At 45.3% G+C, this 18,319-nt stretch overlaps 1 protein-coding gene across 3 annotated transcripts in view; it reads right to left on the bottom strand.

Moving 5' to 3' along the window:
* The window catches only part of FBXW4 (F-box and WD repeat domain containing 4), a 56,637-nt gene that overhangs the window by 13,967 nt on the left and 24,351 nt on the right, over positions 1–18,319 (bottom strand). The gene's annotated exons all lie outside the window — the stretch shown is intronic.

Genomic DNA, 18,319 nt, shown 5'->3' with positions numbered 1-18,319 from the left:
CATGGAAAATTCCCCATTAATTTTCAATTCATGTCTTGTGTCTGTGTGCTGGCAGCTTCCCAGCACAATCATGAATTGGCTGCAGCATCACAGACCTAACAAACCACAGAATAGAGTTCTCCAGTCCAGCGCTTGCTCAAAGCAAGGCCAATTTCAAAGCTGGATCAGGATGCCCTCTCTAGCACTCAACATTCTCTGCTACAGGAAGCAATATTTGGCTTAGTTCACACTTTCCAGCAAGGTCTGTTACCAAGTCCTCTTGGGTGATGCCATGTCCCTGCTGCATATGCTGAGTCCAGAGACTGGCTAACAGCACTAGCTTCTAATTAATTGATAAGAGAGGACTAAATCTCCAAACTCAAGCAGCAGAAACATGGCTGCTACAACTACCCACATCACCCTGCTTGTTTTGTGCCAGCTTCCAATACTCAGTGTAAAGAAGAGAAACAGGCTCATACAACGATTCCTAAGTAAGCTATAAATGACCTCATAAAGCCATATTTATTACAGCTACTGAGAATAAAATGTCAAAACTATGTTTAAATCACTGAAACAAAGATAGCACAAATGGAGGAAGTGGGGCCTGCTTTCAAAAAACGCCAGTTTGCTGCTTTGCCTAAACATCTTTAACATGACACAGGGGGTAACAGCTCAAAGAAGCAAAATAATAAATAAATATGTAATATCTGCAAAAATAGCAGTTTTAAAACATTTCATTGATTCTTCCTTTGGAAATTAAAAGGTGTCTCCAAGCCTATAATATAGCTGCAATGGATTCTTCCGCTGACCATGACTTCTTTGAGAAGCACTCCTACCAGCTTTACATGGCATCCAGCAGCAAAAGTGCATTCAACTTGATCAAAGCCAGAGCAGAGCTATGTGAAAGAAGGGCAAGTACTCAGTACTTCCGTCTCTGTATTTTGGCTAAGCAATTGCTTTCTCCAAGTCATAGAATCATTAAGATCAGAAGAGACTCTTAAATCATCTAGTCAACCCACCACCACCATGCCCATTAAACCATGTCCCTCACAGCCCTATCTTCTAACTCCCTGAACACCTCAGGGATGGTGACTCCACCACCTTCTTGGGCAACCTGTTCTAATATGTTACAATTCTTTCTTAGAATCAATAGTTCCTGATACCCAACCTGAAATTGTAAGGCTGAAGCAGCACTGCCAAGTATTCTGAGCAGAAGAGGCAGATGGCTATCACCTGTAGCATTCTGCATTTGGAGACAGGGTTTCTGATCAATACCTGCCTTCCCTCCACCAAGAATGAGATATCCTCCTCTTGCAAATGTCTCCTGTCTCAGTGGAAACAAGCCAAAAAGCCTCACTCTGACAGCTCACAAGCCATACCCCATGTCTGGAAAGCAGCACTTAGGTCAGGGAGTCCCTCATCTACAAAGCTAGGTGTTGGGTTCTGTCCCTCCCTTCCCAAGCATAATCCATTAATAACTACTAAAGCCAATTACCGTGGTTAGAAACATAATAGCAGTCAGGGAGTCAGTCAAGCAGGCAATTGGGTGCTTAAGATTTTTCTTTTGGGGGACAAACTGACTTTGTCCCAGCAGAGAACGCCCTCACGTGGGAGACAGACCCCTTTGTGCAGAAGGTATGCAGCAAGGCTTTGATGGTTGTCACAGGTCTAAATTAGCATGGAGGCACACCAACAGGGAGAAAAAGGTGGGAGGAACGGCAAGGTCTAATCCCTGCTCATGCTGTCAGTCCTGGACTTCAGCTTTCCCTCCTAGGTTCTTACCCCCAACCCCCACCCCCCAAAAATAGTATTAGATGAAGAGATTTCTCTTCAGCACCACATACAGGCCTTAGGGCCACAAACAAGTCTCTTCTGGGTAAAGCTGCCTCCATTTAGTCAACAAGAATTTTGTCTCATACTTCAGCAGGATCAGGTTTGCAGGTCTTATCTTTAACAGGCTGGAGCCCATTAGCAAGCAAAGATAAGACTTCTCCCAGAAGTGCTGGGCATCTTCACTGCGAAGATTAGAGAGCAGCATTCACAAGACTTGCACAAAGAAGTAGTGCAAATGGGAAATGGACAAAGCCTTGGAGCAAACGGAACTGGAAAGCTGGATCCCCAGGTACAACATGGGGCCCCTTTCCTTGAGACTGTTCTGCAGACAGTTTCAGACCTCTCAAAACAGGAGCATTAAAGAGGTGACAGCTTCACACCAAGCAGAAGGGCAACACATGTATGATTTGGCATGTATGAAACAATATGCAAATTGGAGCTACGGATGTAGAGTTCAGCTTCAAAGCCTCTGAAAACAGACCTGAAACCTACCACCAGGTTTGCTTCCTTCAGATTACTTTGAGCAAAGCTTTTTGTCTTAGGAAGTACACAGCACAAACCTGTGAACTAGGCAAGTACAACCTCTTGACAACTGGTCTGGCCAAACAACTCAAACCAAGTTGCTGAAAAACTGGTATACAAGAAAAACAGCTGAAGACTTACTAGCTCGGTCTGTGTCATTTATTTTGCCTTCCAGTGCTTTTTGAGAGTCAGAGAATGAAGAGAGACTAGAGTGGGAATAAGAAAACAGAAGATAACCTACACATGTCACCACATGGATGATCTGTGTCTCAAGTATATTCCTGGTGTATGCAGACCAGATGCATCCACCCGCTACATAAAAACTGCTGTATTCAAGTTTCAGATGGGCTGGGAGATGCAGAGACTCCTTCCCCACTATGCTTTCCTCTGTCTTGTGAAAGTTGTGGACTACAGCCTCCCTCCAACAGGCTCCTCTAATGAGAAAATACACAACATAGTAGGACTTCAGTCTCTTCTCTCAGATAACCAGCAATAGATTGCAAGGTGATAAGCTCGAGCTGTACCAGGGGAGGTACAGCTCCGCCCCACTTACAGCATCCCTCTTTGAGAGCAGCCCTGCAGAGAGGGACCTGGTGGTCCTGGTGGACAAGAAGCTGGATATCAGCAGGCAGTGCATGCTTGTAGCCTGGAAAGCCAACTGTGTTTTGGGCTGCATTAAAAAGGGGTAGCCAGCAGGGAGAGGAAGGTGATTGTGCCCCTCTGCTCAGCACTTGTGAGGCCCCATCTGCAGTACTGCATCCAGACCTGGGGCCCCTAATACAGGAAGAACATGGAGCTCCTGAAGTGGGTCCAGAGGACCACTAAGATGATCAGAGGGCTGGAGCACCTCTTCTATGGGGAAAGGCTGAGGAAACTGGACTTGTTTAGCTTAGAGAAGAGAAGGCTCTGGGGAGACCTCATTGCAACCTTCCAATACCTGAATGGAGCATTTAAACAGGAGGGGGAATACCTGTTTAAGAGAGTGGATAGCAATAGGACAAGGGGGAATGGTTTTAAACTAAGACAGGGGAGGTTTATGTTAGAGATTAGGAGATAGTCTTTCACACAGGGGGTGGTGATGCACTGGAAAAAGTTGCCAAGATAGGTCACAGATGCCCCATCTCTGGAAGTATTCAAGGCCAGGCTGGATGTGGCTCTGGGCAGCCTGGTCTGGTGGTTGGTGGCCTTGCAATATGGCAGGGGGGTTGAAAATGGATGATCATTATGGTCCCTTTCAACCCAGGCCATTCTATGATTCTCTTTATCCTTTGATGGAAAGATGAGTTACCAGATGAACCACTTGGAAAGAGGTAGCTGTACTTTAGTCTTTTTTAGAAGATGCTGTTTGTCATAAGGCTTGGAAATAGTCTCACATCCCACTGTACAATACGTAAAGCTTTCTCACTGATCTCAACCTTCAGAATAAGCCTAAGCTGAGAACCCTGTAAAGCAAAATCATTGAAGGAACTTGGGTAAAAGAAGAATTTTCCATCCTCAACTCCCAGCGTGCCCAAGGTTTGCACCCTTTCCCTGTACTGTAAACAGATTGCTTCCCAAGTTCTGTTCTGCTGTTTGGAGATTCTGAACCCAGAATCTGGCTGACACGTGCAAGAGCCTGTTCCTTTCTCCTCATATGCTCCCCCACCCTCTGGAATTGAACATCGTTGTTCCATTTTGGAGGCTATTATATACAGAGACTCATCGGACCGGGAAACAAAGAAGTTATTACTTGACAGAGCCCTGCAGCTGGGAATGTAGAAGACGGGGGGGAGAGGTGGGGGAGCACTGAGGGAGATGGGATTGGGGGACTGGCAGTAGCGCTCCAAAAAGTGACCAACAGAAAGGACCACTCAGAGATGGGAAACATCCTTTTGAAAAAGTCTCAAGTTGGATGAGAAAAGAAGAAGAGAAGGGAAGAATGAAATGGAGAGTGGAACAGAGGAGAGAAAACAGTTGGTGCTGCTGGTGCCGCAGGTTAAACACACGGGTCTGTGGGTTTGTGTAGCCTTTGATTCAGCACTGACACGCTTTGGCAAGGGAGGCCACCAGAGCTGTCAAATCCTTCACCAACGTGCCCATCAATTGTATTCAGCTCTCCCCGACCCGCACTGGCATTTTAATTACTGTTGGGTAAACTAATTTGTACAAATGAAGGCAACTCTGCCTAATAGAATATGCAAGCTCTCTGACCTCTGACAGGCGATGACACAAGATACAAAGGAGGCAGAGGAAGGCTTTTTATCAGAGCCTTATTACTCTCTATTACTCCAATTAGTTAAGCTCCAGTGCTCCTAATTGGGGGAAAAAATTGCAATTAAATCAATTTTTGATGGGCTGAAAGTGGGTTACCGAACCGCCCTGCCTGTGAAACACTGATATTATAGCAGCAAAGGTCAAAGTCTTTGTCGGCACCTGTGGGGCCCCCACCTCCCCTCTCTAAGCCCCTCTGTGCCCCCCCCAGCACACGCACGCAGCTCGCTAAGGCGAATCATTAGAACATGTCATGTCTTATCGTGGTCGCCAGCATCCCGCTAACCTCATCAGTTGTCATCATTACGGAAGGTAACTCCTCCAGCATGAATACAGCGCTAAGGTCACACAAACTTGATGGAGCCCCTGCTGAAGAGCCCTGGAGGCTGCAGAGCAGATGCAACAGCAACAATGTTCTCAAGGGGAGAGAATGGGATAGAAAAGCGCACAGTGAATTTCAGCACCTCCAGCATTAGGCTTCTCTGATAGAGCAGATGAACACCACAAGAGAAAGAGATATAAACGGTGTGTGGAAGCAGGTGTTCCTTCCCCAGAAGCATTTCACTTGCAGAAGAAAGAAAAAGTGCAGCATCAGGTCTTATGGGCAAATGTACAAAAAGTCCCATGCACCTTTTACTCAGGCAATGCTAGATGAAGCCAAGATTGGGTGTGCAAACATCCCTGGTGTTGCCTCTTCACATCCAGTGGTATATACTGCCCCACACAAATTCTACTAGCTACCTTGTCCCTCTTGCAGGATAACCAGAAAATTGAACCAAGCAGAAGGAAGACAGGACAGCTGGATTATATGCTGACAACTCAGTAACAGTAAACTAAAAAAAAAACATTGGCAGGAAGGCAGTTGCACCAAAAGTCTGGTCATTATCAGCAGGCCAAAATAATAACTTTGCAGAAAATAACTGTGGGGAATTGAAGTCTATTTAGAAGATGGGACTGAAAAGGCTAAAGAGGGTCATGACACTTAACTGCGTAAAGCCTGAAATAGCAAGTGCAAGCTGCATTCAGTTTCCTTGCAATATCACTCAGGCTTCCAGCTCTAGACTAATTCTTTCCATACTCTTCAGTCCTCAAGAGCCTTGCTGTCCCTCTTGTTCCAAGTACCATACTCCTCCTGCATCCTGCCATGCAGTGCTCCACCACCAGACCTTCAGTGCAAGGAAAAGAAAACAAGTAGCATCACACCAACTTAAATGTTTCCTACCTGCACTGCTGGCTGCTTTTCTAGGCTCAAGGGTATCCACCCTTTACCTTGTCAAAGTCTACTTTCAGGATTCTGCCTGTGGTAATCTGCTCAGGTCCCTGTAATGCAAATCCAAACTTAACTTAAAAGAATAAAAGAACTTCTGGGGTGCTCTAGAGCTGAGCTTACGTTTGGGCTCAAGTGCTTGCATACATGTAAAACATTCCTGCATTTCAACTCAATAACAGAACTGAGTTCATCCAAGCAACAGAGACCCACGGCTACATAAGCCTCACCTTTGTTCAGCACTGAATAATGTTGCCAAAGAGAACCTGCAGCTGGAGGCAAATGACCAGACTTGTTCTACAAACAGACTAGAAAGTGTTGGCATGTTTGCTGTTGCTTCCTTCAGCCTCATGTGCATGCCATAGTGCGTCCCAAGGCATCAGCCAGCTCAGGGTTGAACTGTGTTCCAGATATGCATCGTAAATAGCACACAGAGAAGCTACAGAAGAGCTCTGCCTAGTCCTCATGGATACCCCACCAGGGTCTCAGCACAGAAAGAAAAGAAAATGTGTAAATATGACCACATGAACACCTCAATGTTTAAAATAGGAACTGCTGTGTTCTGGCAAGAAGACCAGTGACACAGGCACCAGCAGACAGGCCAATAACTCATTTACATGTTGCCTTGAGCCTCAAGTGGACAACTGGAAAGCGGTCCCCAGAAAGAAGACATTTGCATTTTGTACTGAAGGGCACTGTAAAGAAGCTGGGTTGAAACAGAGAAGGCTCACATTTGAGGCAGAACTCCAGCACGTTTGAGAGAAGAAACGCTCACGTCATTGTCTCCCACATCATTTACTGTACGTCTCAGAGCAGAGAGAAGGTCAGCTCCAGCCACCTCTCTTGGCTTCTACCTTCACGTCTTCCTCTAGACTTCAGAGACACGCAGGCTAGAGGATATAATAAGACTTTTGTATCTCCAAAGGTCCTATTCCCAGCATAGCAGAATAATTCCCCCCTACTCCAGCAAGTTGATCAGTAACTGCTACCCAACCTGGACACCTCCACCCTGCAGTCGTTGCTTTTCAGGCCTTATACTTTTGCAAGCATAAAATACTTCCTAGCATGGTATGTCCAATACCTTTCCTTTAGCCTTCCTTCTTCCCCAGACTCAGGGTTTACCAGGCATGGAGTGGTCGGTCTGCACAGTTTTCTGTATGAGAACTTCCTGCATCCTCAAACCCAATTTAATCCCCAACCAATGCTCAAATTTTTACAGCTACCACAAAGAGGGGGGGAAAAAAAAGAAAGAAAAAAAAAAAGCATCCTTAACCAAAGATGAGTTACAGAAGACTCACTTCAGCTTATCAGCAACCAGAACAAAGCCTTACAGGACATTTTTGTTTCTCAGAAGTCAAAACATTAGGAAGGCAAAGAAAGGTGCTTCTAAGGTTACATTCACACTTTGAGGAGTGTGCGGTGAAATAACCACAGCTGATATCTGGAGAGCTCTAGTAATGCTGTGTGTTTCTCCCTCCAGCATCACTTAATCATCTGCAGCAACCTCCTCTCACACTTTACTCTTGCCCTCCTCCTTGGAGCAGACCTTGCAGAATACACAATATTGCTGCTAGGTATCCACCACATAGCTAGCCCTATCCTCAGACTACAGCACATGCCATTAACAAAATAGCACAAGGGAAGTGCAAGGCAACTTCATAAGGTCTCCATCTTTGCTCACTGTACTGGCTTTTTTGACCCAATTGAACATGGTCCCTGTATGAGATGCATGCAAAAGTCTTAGCCACTGGACACCATCCGCTCCTGTGATAAGGTAGGGCACCTACGGATCATCTCTGGCAGATATCAGCTCTCACCTGCCTGCATTTCCACCTCTAGCCTTCATGTCCTGCACCTATCAGCTCCCTATGGCTCAACACCTTTATCCTTTCCCCCTGGCACACATGGGACAGACACCTGACCCACACCCACACCCCATCTCCCTGAAGCCCAGTCCCTCTGGGCCCACACACAGCCTTATCAGAGGCCCTGAGCTCTAGCCCTGGCTTTCTCAAAGCCTGCCCAGGTGTAAAGCTCCAGCGATTCCTTTTTCTTTGCCATTTTCCCTTCCTCCTCCCTTTCCCCCTATCCCCACCAACACTTCTGGGCCACACAGTGAGCGAGGCGGTTGGAGCACATGAGGACCACTGCAGCAGTCATGCTGTTTCTGCTCCCCCCTCATCCCAAGACAATTTCTAAGAGCTATTTCTTATCCTCCCCTCCCCTCCGTGAAATGATTTCAGTTAATTGCCTGGTGAGAATCACTTATAGGTGCAGGAGACTCTCCCCTCAACACACACCCTGGCCCCTAATTGGCTTATTGAAGTTTTAACGGGGCTTTCACCTGGAGAAGCTGGTAATTATTCCCTTCATTCCCCTCTTGCTAGTACCTGTAGCTTCACACTTGGGGCCTGCCTGGCTCCACGGGGGGGGCTTTGTTCCCTCTTAACTACAGGCTCCACACAAATGGGCCCAGCAGCAGGAGAACACAGCAAAGTGGTAATTTTCTGCCCAGCGTAATTAGCAAAGGTTCTTTCAGCCCAAACCGCTGAATGGGGAGGGGGCTGCCAGGGAGGGTGTGCCATGTGGGAACGGTGGGACAGGGGCTGCTCTCAACAGGAGGACAAAGGACTCTTGGGGGTTGCGGGCTGGGGTGAGGAGGAGGGGGTTGCAGCCTGGTGGTGCAGTGGAACATGTACAATGTACATCTTACCCTCAGTCTGCAAAATGAGGCAGTGCAAGATGCTAAAAAGGGGTAAAGGAGGAAAGAAATCCAACGATGCACATCTGAAGAGCTGCAATGCATGACAGATTCTTGAAGGCTTGGCATAGTGTCTGCTGCCAGAGAAGGATTTCCAGTCCAGTACCTTTGCACTGAGATTAGGAAAAGCAAGAGGCCTAAGGAAAATAAACTAATATCACAGGTCCCAGACAGGATAGAAAGAACTGTGCCAAGGACAGATCCTCTAGCACATGTGCCCTGAGTCAGACAAGGAGAACCAGGAGGACAGGCTCCAGGTTCCCTCTTTGCTAAGCCATTTCCCATTAGCAAAGCAAAATCGCTTTTCATAGTATAACCTCAGTTATGTGAACTACCTGTTACAAGCCTTTGGTTCTGCAAAACCTACCAGAAAACATTGCTTTCAGCTTGTGGAGTGGCCAAACCACCTGACTTGCAGCACATTTGCTCCTGTGCCACGCCAGAGTGCTCACTTGTCTGGCATCCTGTAACAGGGTCATCTACATGTTCTATGAATTATCACAGCTCTCTTCAGGATTGAAATATTTGTCTTAATTGGTCTGCCCTAGGGCTGTAGACAAGTTAAACCTGTTCAGCTGACTTACTGATTGTACCTCCAATGCAATAAATACGGTTTGGATTTGGGTTTTTTTGTTTTTTTGTTGTTGTTTTTTTTTTTTATGATGAATTGTATTTTGAACAATCTCTTCTTGTGCCCCTTTGACTGCAGTATTCTACTGAAAAACAAGATTTGTCCCAGTCTTAAAGCTCAGTCCTTAATCTGCAATGAGGAGTATGCGGTAAGAAGCCAAGTGAAAACAAGCCCATTGCTTTCATCATAGCACCAGTTACATAGGAATACTGAGCAAGCCCTCAGAGATGACACAGTCACAACAATCATGACTAAAAGGAAGAGACTTGGTAAGTAGCAAGGAGACAGGCAGCACAGCTCCTGGGGCATAGACTGGGGCATCCAAGCTGACTAAAACTATACATAACTGTGATCAAAAACCATAGCAGGCTGTGAACTGGAGAAGCAGGTTGCATGATTCCACCCCAAAACATTCTGGTTTCTTTTTCGTCTTTCACCTTTTACTAAAGATTCCAACAGAAAGGTCTAATTCTGAATTTCAATCCAATTTTTTGCAGCTTCAGAGTATTTGCCATGGAGATGAGTTCAGCTAGATAGCACATGTCCTCACTTCATCAACACTCAACACTTTTTCCTTAAAAACAACCTTCAGAACCAAACATACTTGCCATGAAATCAATACCAGCATACGAGAAACGGGAACCACAGATAAACGCAAGCAGATCCAAGCTGACTAGGCCAGTTTCACGGCTACACAAAGAAATTTACCAAAGTGTCACAACACTGGTGGAAAAAGGTATGCAAAACTGCCCAAAACTTACAGAATCCAGGGCTTTCTCGTCTTAAAACTTCACACTCTACCACAAGGAGAGATGTAAAAGTGATTTAAGTAAAGGCTCCAGTTGTCATCACTTTGGTGAAAAGTCTAGATACACACCCCTGAGTAGCAAACGTTTGAAGAATCATGATGCAAAGCAAGGAAGGCTCTGCTATTTTAGAAATACCTCCTTTCTATTTTTTTTAAGCCTCACGACTGCCAAAGCCAATCCCAACACATTTTCAGACGTGACTGGCAGAGTTTTCAGAAACAACTATTATTTTTTAAAAATGCATATATAATCAGAGCTTATCTAAGCTTTTCCATTAGAATATATGACAGAAAATGACTTTTCAATAAGCCAGCAATCCTCGCATGCCAGGGAGGTCAGGGGGAGGGGTGAATCCTTTCAGGTTTGCCAGAACAACTAAAACCCAAGAATGTTTCAGTTTAAAGGTAGGGGTGGGGAGGAATCGGTTTTCCTGGTGCCACAAGCCAGGCATTATATTTCTCTTATTCCTTTTCCCACACAGACACACACAACCCAAATCCAAACCTTCCAATCTAGAAGAATTTTGAGGGGAAAAAAAGTGGTCAGGGTGATTAAGAAAAAGGAGGGCTTCTCAATCAGCATATACTTTCATCACCTTCCCACTAACAGAAGTTCTGATTCCACACCACACAGAGAATGCAGCTGTACCTGTTCACATTTACAGAGGAAAAAAGCTCAATCACTTAAATTCAAATAATTTTCAAATTAAGTCAAATTGAGTTATTCTTATCCAGTATGAGAGGACTGGGGGGGGGGGGGGGGGGAAGAACTGCTCAGAGGGTTTTAAGAAGTTAAAAGGCAGCAAAGGTAAAAGGGGAGAAGTGTGTCTGCACCACATGCTGCACGCAAAGAGGTCCAGGACACTGAGGCATAGAGACACAGGTGCTTTGTGGAGGAGGCGAGCAAAGCCTCATCTGTGTTCAACTCAGCCATGAAATGACTCCTAGAGCTTTCCTGCTCTGATCATTCCAGCCCCAACACAAACACACTTGCAACAACCTCAGTTCATTTGACCTTAAAGCTCTGGGCAACTTTCCTCTTGCCAGCTCTTCATTCTGTGCAACGTGATTTGCTTCAGGGTCTTTCACGCTGAGCATTTGGAGCACATTGGCCCCTAAGTGGCCAAGATTCTGGACAAAGCCCCTATACTCCATCTGCATGTTCAGGACATGCTTGGTTTTGGACAAGCACCAGAGGGAGAAATAAAATCCATCAGAATGGATATCCCCAGCCCTCTGTGCAGAAACATGGTAAGGTTTCATTAAACAAGCAGGCAACACACATCTAAAGCATAAGGATATTAAGCATCTGTAATCACAGGCTGGGTAGCAGGGCAGGCCACAAACCATTGAATTTAAATGAGAACTGAGATTACCAAGGTAAAGACAGGAAAGGGATCAGGCAAAGCAGAAACAGGGAAAGGACAAGACAAGAAGTCAAAATATTGACCTCCCACAAAAAAAGCCACAGAAAATGCAGTAGGATGGAAAGGATCACACTGGAGGGCACTGGGAAGAAACCATCAGGCACACATCTCAAGTCCAAAATCGAATGGAGAATTCCCTAAAACAAATCATCCTCTGATGTCAAGAAATACCTGACATGGATATGAAATACCCCATCGCCCTCTGCCCCTCAGTATGTTGCTGTCTATGTGAAGTAGGACAAGTGCTGGCAGTCAGTCCTCTGACACTTCAAGGAATAAAAGCTGGGAAGCTCTAGATGCAAAGGCAGCTCTGCGGGCAGGAGTGTGAAACCACAGTTTCCTCTTTTCCCTTCCATGGCCTGCCCAATTCCCATGCATTTTGAGAGTTTTGGAAGCCTCATCCCAAAATACAGTATTAAAAGCACCGTTTTTTCTGGCAAGTCCCAACACGCACATGAAAAAATGCCAGAACCAAACTTGCTCACATGTCCTCCACTGAAATGAGTGTTATCAGCATTTGATTCTGCAGCAAGTTTGGAGGGTCCCAGCTGAAGGCGTCACTGATCTTTAGCATGTGGGTAAACAAGAACCATTAGTTCAGATTAGGCTACATCTCAGTGGACTCCAGCAATAGGCTGCACAGGGAGGAAATGCTGAGCTTACCACATCTCAGGGATGCCTCACTTGTGAAGCTCACTCTTAACTATTAGCAAACGTGATCTTGACCACATGTACTAATCAATTCTCCAAGTAAGACCAAAAACAAGAAGGAAGAGAAAAATTCCATCAGACAGTCCCGCTCCATCCTTATCCCTCATTAAATCTGCCTGGACAGTAAAAGCAGATCACCACAAAAAGCACAGGTGCAAAACTCAAGACAGCTGCACCTGGAAGCAGAAACCAAGCACAGCAAAAGTAGCAGCTGCTGCTTGGTCCAGCTCAATCTGTAATTGATTCCTCTGATCAGTTCACCTTTTTTCCTTGGTCTCCTTTTCTGCTTTTTGGGGGGTGGGAGAGAAGAAAAGTACACACACACAAGCACCAGACTTCTTTTTCCCCTTGAAAAAAAACAAGCTGTTGGGTTCTAGTTTGAAAACCTCTGCCCAGCCCCCACAATAATAAATCTCTAGGACTATCAATCACCTTGGTACAGATCTCTCTTCTCAAAGGAAATGGGCTCTCTCTCTCTTCATTAGATGCCCGTGTCTACCAACCATAGCAGAACCTCATTTCAAGTCCTCTTTGATGGACGGCTAGAGTTAGAGGAACATATACCTCAATCTGAGAGGACAAAGGTAAAGATTTACTAATTAGGCAGGACAATACACATAAAACTGGCTTTAACACCTGACCCCAAAATAGCACTACATCTTGAAACATCAGGTTATCTACAAAGCTCTGTAAGTATATCCCTCAAGCAGGTATGTCCAGAAATGGTGAACAGAATGTCATGAATCCACAACACATCTTTAGAGCAAGAAAGTATCTGCTATGGTTGTGCTCCCTGCAGGTGAGAAGGAAGTCAGAGAAGACCCAAGTAATCCTAGATAATGAACTACAGCACACGGGGACAACACTATACAGAGAGAATTGACTTTCCAACCTGGAATGCCCTTGCAGTGTTGTGAAAGAAAATGAGTTCTGAAATAACCCAGTTATCTAGAGAAGCTGAAGCTTAGTAACAGGCAAGAGGCACCCTAGTATTCTGTCTTTTATAGAATATCAGCACACAAGCTAGGTGCAGAATTACATAAACTGAGGAGATATTCCCATTGTCCATAGGAACTAGTCCCCCTTTTTAAGCCTGCCAGCCTTCTCCAATCACTTGTTCCTTTTCAAACTCCAGCCTCACTGGTCCCTCTCAAATCCCTCTCTACCTCCCCTAGTGTTTCAAAAGCAGGTTGGTTTACTAATGTAGAGCCAGACCATCTCTGATGCATTTGCTCATATTAAAGAGTCTTTCACACAACTTCTGTGAGAACTGAGGGGTCTGGAGAGGCCTGGGATAGGAGACAATATACCGATGTGTGCCAGACCTCAAATGGAAGAAGCTCATCACTGAGCAGTGTTCTCATTTTTGACACTTCTTCCTCTATTCTTGAAGATACTCCTTTGGGCAGTGTTATGCTCTGTGCGTCATGCCAAAGAAACAGAGGATCTTCATACACGTACTCTAAAAATCCAAGGTATGTCCAGTTCAAGCTGATTTTCACTCCAATATTCTACTACCAGAAATCTCCCAAAGCCATCAAGCAGAGCAAAGGCATAGTTTAACTAAGGGCCTGAGATACACCAGGTTTATGGGAAGATTTCATTTTTGAGCACATTTCTATATGTAGGTTTAAATGCTTTCAACAAAGAGGATGCTAAATGCTCTGCGATTCCAGGCTGATAAGCGTGACAAGCATGTCTAGGCACGATGAATACAAAGTACCATTTGCTTCATCTTTTCAGACAGTACTAAACCATTAACTGGGGTGTGCATAGGAACATGAGGAAGAAAACTGATTTAAAAAAGCAGCTTCCAGCTTGTCTGCCTCAGGCTTGTCTTCTCCAGATGCTGAAGCCAGGAGGTACACTAGACATGACGTATGATACAGCTGAATCTAGCAAATGCTTTCCTGTGCCCAGAGCCATGGGCAGACAGTACACATCAATGAGATTCTTACCTTCAGCTCCTAATGGTCAGACCTTGCAAATTCATGTTTACAGGGTCACAATCTGCCCCCACAATTACTGAGTACATCAGTACATCCACTGCTACGGTTCATCATGGGCATAAGCAAAACCTGGTCTTGCAATGGCTACAGAGTCATAAGCTTTGCTATCTCTTATATACAGAAACTGACTTGTTGCTTAAAGGGATCTGAAGGAGATGCTAGAATTCAGAAGAAAGGTTAAGTTAGAGACATACATTTGTGAATTCCATAAATTCATACTGTCCGCAATCTCTTTCAGGGCATTCAGATGACAGAAGCTGCCTAAGATGAAGGTGCTGCTGTAAACATTCTCCCACTCTCCATTCGGGGAAACACCCTCTGTGCAGACAGAAGCCATCCTTCAGCACTTCTTTTTACACCTTCCAATGCTGGTATATTCTCCCTCCCAACCTGGAACAGTAAACACTGTTACTGTAGATTGGCAAAGCAACATACATTACATGCTATGCACCTGAAGCAAGTCTGTTTCTCTTTTTTTTCCCCCCCCCACTTTCTAGTGAGAACTTAATCTTTGTTTGAAACAAAGAAACCATCTCCCTCTACTCCTAATCCACAGATATAACACTGACATTTTGCCCCTTGAATTCCCTCTAAACTATTTTTATAGCCAACTTATATGTAAAGATGTACATACAAAGAACACTCATGCATGCCCGTTTCTTGCATTGGTATAAGCCAAGTTCTGGACTGCAGAACTATGCACAAGCCCCGGTGCAGCCACAGGATGTTTTCTACTCCAAACTCCTCTTGGATACAACAGCTCTAATCAGAAGCAGGAACAGACATACATGTCTTGAATAAGTGCTTTGCACAGCATGACCTTGACATGCAGTTTACAGCAGACCTGATTTGACTCTACCAATCTTAACCATAAAGTACATAACCCCATGCTTTGGCCAAAATAATGCACTGCGAATACAGTAATAAAGTTAACTGAACTAAGAATAGCATCAGAAAGTTACTGTCACCTGCAGCCTCCTGCAGACTGTTCAGTTTTCTTCATAAAAACTAATAATAGTGTCTCGTTTCACATGCAGTCATCTCCTTCTCTTCATATACAGAGGACTGGTGCTCTTCCTGTACTGGAATGAAACTTTCACTCTGAATAATTCAGACTTCTCTCATTTCTCCCCCATATATATATGGGGGAGAAATATATATATATTTTCATTATATATATAATCAATAATTATATATAAAATAAATATATATTATATTCATCATATATATACATTTAGAAGAACTGAGGGCAAGGTGGAATCCCCTAAAGAGGCCCAGTGCTTCCCTCCTTGTAATGAAACCCTGTAATGGAATGCCCTGCACTCCAATTAGGAAGAAATGCTAATTTTCTCCAGTTGAGCACCCCCTCTAGATGTATCTAATTTGTTTCACTGCTTTCATCTCTTCCCTCCATCACATTTTCCTTTAAAGGTTATGATCTGTTTGTGCCCTTCATGCCGCGCCCTGACAAGACACCCCTATGAGAGGTTGCAGGGGCCATGTCGCCCTTCCTAACCCCCTTCTCAAACAAAAACCAAAGCCTTTTTTCCCTCCACTGCCTCTTTAAGAAATGCAGAAAGATGAAGGGGAGGAGTAGGGAATTGGGAAGGCAATAATTAAAAATAAAAAGTAAGCCCTCTTGCTGATTGTGTTGTTGGTTGTTTCCAACAAAAGGTTAGAGACCTTTGCACCATGACAAACACCACTATGTTCAGCGCCAGGCCAACTGGGAGAAACAGAATCACACAGCTTTCCTACTTCTGCAGATCTATTTTAGGAACAGCTGACATACAAGAATAATCTGGTGCAAAAGGTTTTGAAATGCTGAATTGTCTCGCTCCTTGCAGGGCTGGGTAATGCAATCTCTCCCCACCTGCCACAGAGATAGCCTGGCCAGAAAGGATGACAAAAGCTGTCTGAGCTGAGGAGAAAGCCTCAGTACAGTGCTGCCCACTCATCCCTAAAGGCTTACAGCTTGTTGTGGGAGCAAGGACTTGAGATGGAAAGCACCAGCCTTGGAATAGCTCCTGCAGGCAACTGTGCTGTGTGCTGCCACGTTTCTGGATGGAGAAACTGATCTGGACAGGAGCCTGCCCAGAAGAGCTTTATGCGAAGCCCATACCTGCAGCACACATGGGATGGACATCCAGATCACCCTAGTAGTAGCACACTAATTCCCTCGAAGATTATAGGGTCCTTTCCACTTAAATAAATAAATTAAGTAAATAAAAACCAGCCACAATCCTACCTCAGTTTTCCCCACAAGGCCTCTTTGCATCCTGCCAGAGTATTCCCAAATAAAACAGTAACTCAGGGGCTGAACCCAGGTCACCACAACATACGCACCTTGCTCCTAAGTTTATCTATTTGTTATTTCTGTTCAGTTTCTACCTCCTTCCAGTTCTCTCCTTTGATTCTCTATGATTCAAAGGGAAATCCCTGTTGCACGTTCTTGACACAGGTTTCGCCACACATTGCTTGCCAACACTCTATGAGCTCAAAGAGTCTAAAGAACCTCCTAGGAGGCAACACAGCAGAATGGACTCAACATGAAATGAAGAACTCCAGGGTTCTACCATGGCAGAGTCTGGAACCACTGCCCTCTTGGAAAGATGGACAGTTGAATGTGCTGCATGGGCTGAGCACTGATCAGCCACTTCTTGGACAATAAGATGAAGCTGGAAAAGTACTGCAAAAACGTTTTCTGTTATTAATAGGCACTTTGCTAATACTGCCCAAGATAGCCAGCTCACTCTCAGTCATTTCCTGCTGCAACCACTGAATCCTGTTGGTCAGAGAGCTACATGCTCCATTACAAGCTATTTCCTCTGTATGTCTGCAGTGCCTCCAAAGGCTTTTGCAGAAAGATATCCCCCTTCTGCCCCCTCCGCAGACACTGCTCCCTCATAACTCAACTTTCTGGGTCTACAAACAGGGAGTGGGCAGGAGGCACACAAAGATTTACTCTTCAGAGCTAGCACCCTTGGCCTTTCCTCCCCCACAAGTCCCCTCTCTATCTGGTCCATGCGAACAAACCCCGAGTGGGAAAGAGCGCTTGTAAGAGGCCTGTGTCTGGGCCGGCTGCCTTTCATCCAGAAGATGCCTCTTCCCATTGGAAAATACAAGCATTGTGTGAAAACATTTTAATATATTCATGCACATTCCTATAGCTTGCAGGAGCGAGCGGGTCCCAGCACCCTCCCCTCCCTGCCTTCCAAATGATGTTCATAGGCAGCGATGCACTGGGAATGCCACCTGTTTTCGCAAATGCCTGTGAGTATGTAAATTGTGGGAAGATGTGGGCCAAGCGCTGCGGTTTTATTGTGCTGCAGAAAAGATTTTACTAATTACTTGCCTAAACTCCAAAGCAGTACGCCTGCTTTTTTACAAAGGGGGAGAGCGGGGAACGTGGGGGTGGGGAGAAGAGGAGGAGGGGGAGAAAAGAAAGAGGGAAAAAAAAAGAGTGTAAAGGGAAAGAGAGAGAAGGAAAGGGGACGCAAGGGATGCATTTCAAAGTTTCTCCAGCAATTGGATGGGGGGGAGCTGGGCCCAATGTGAAATCATAGAGGTCAAAGGTGGGTCTCCCTCCCTTGTGAGAAAGTGGTGAATCAGGACGGTTTATCAAACGATCATTTTCTTTTGAAACTGGGAGGCAGCGGCTGGGACAATTCTGCAGATGTGCTTGATGAGTTTGGGACAAAAATGGGCCGCCTCCTCCCTCCCTCCCCCCTTTAAGGTCTCCCATCAGGGGTTGCTTCTCCCTCCACTGCTTCCAGGACCCTCCCCTCCCTTCTTCAGTGGTCAGCTGAGACCCCCACCCACTGATCGCTTTTGTGTTCCTGGCCTTTGGACACACTGACAGGGCCCTTTATGAGACCCCAATCAAGACCCCCATGTCACAGGTACCTAGTAGAGATACCAGACCCTTTTCAAATGAGGAACAACAAGGAAAATATGCTGGCCCATTGTCCCAGCACGGCACCAAGGGAGATGAAAGGGACAGGCTGCTCCCTCTCCGCAGACCACCTGCCAATCAACCCCAGTTATTAAGGTCACGATGTGGAAATTCTTTTGACCTACACCTAATCAAAGATGCACCAGGGCCCTTTGAGACAACATGG

The sequence above is a fragment of the Coturnix japonica genome, chromosome 8 (genome assembly GCF_054131305.1).
Source record: "Coturnix japonica strain WE chromosome 8, WE-NBRP24, whole genome shotgun sequence".
Taxonomy (NCBI): Eukaryota; Metazoa; Chordata; class Aves; order Galliformes; family Phasianidae; genus Coturnix; species Coturnix japonica.
This window is presented reverse-complemented; position numbering and strand designations above follow the sequence as displayed.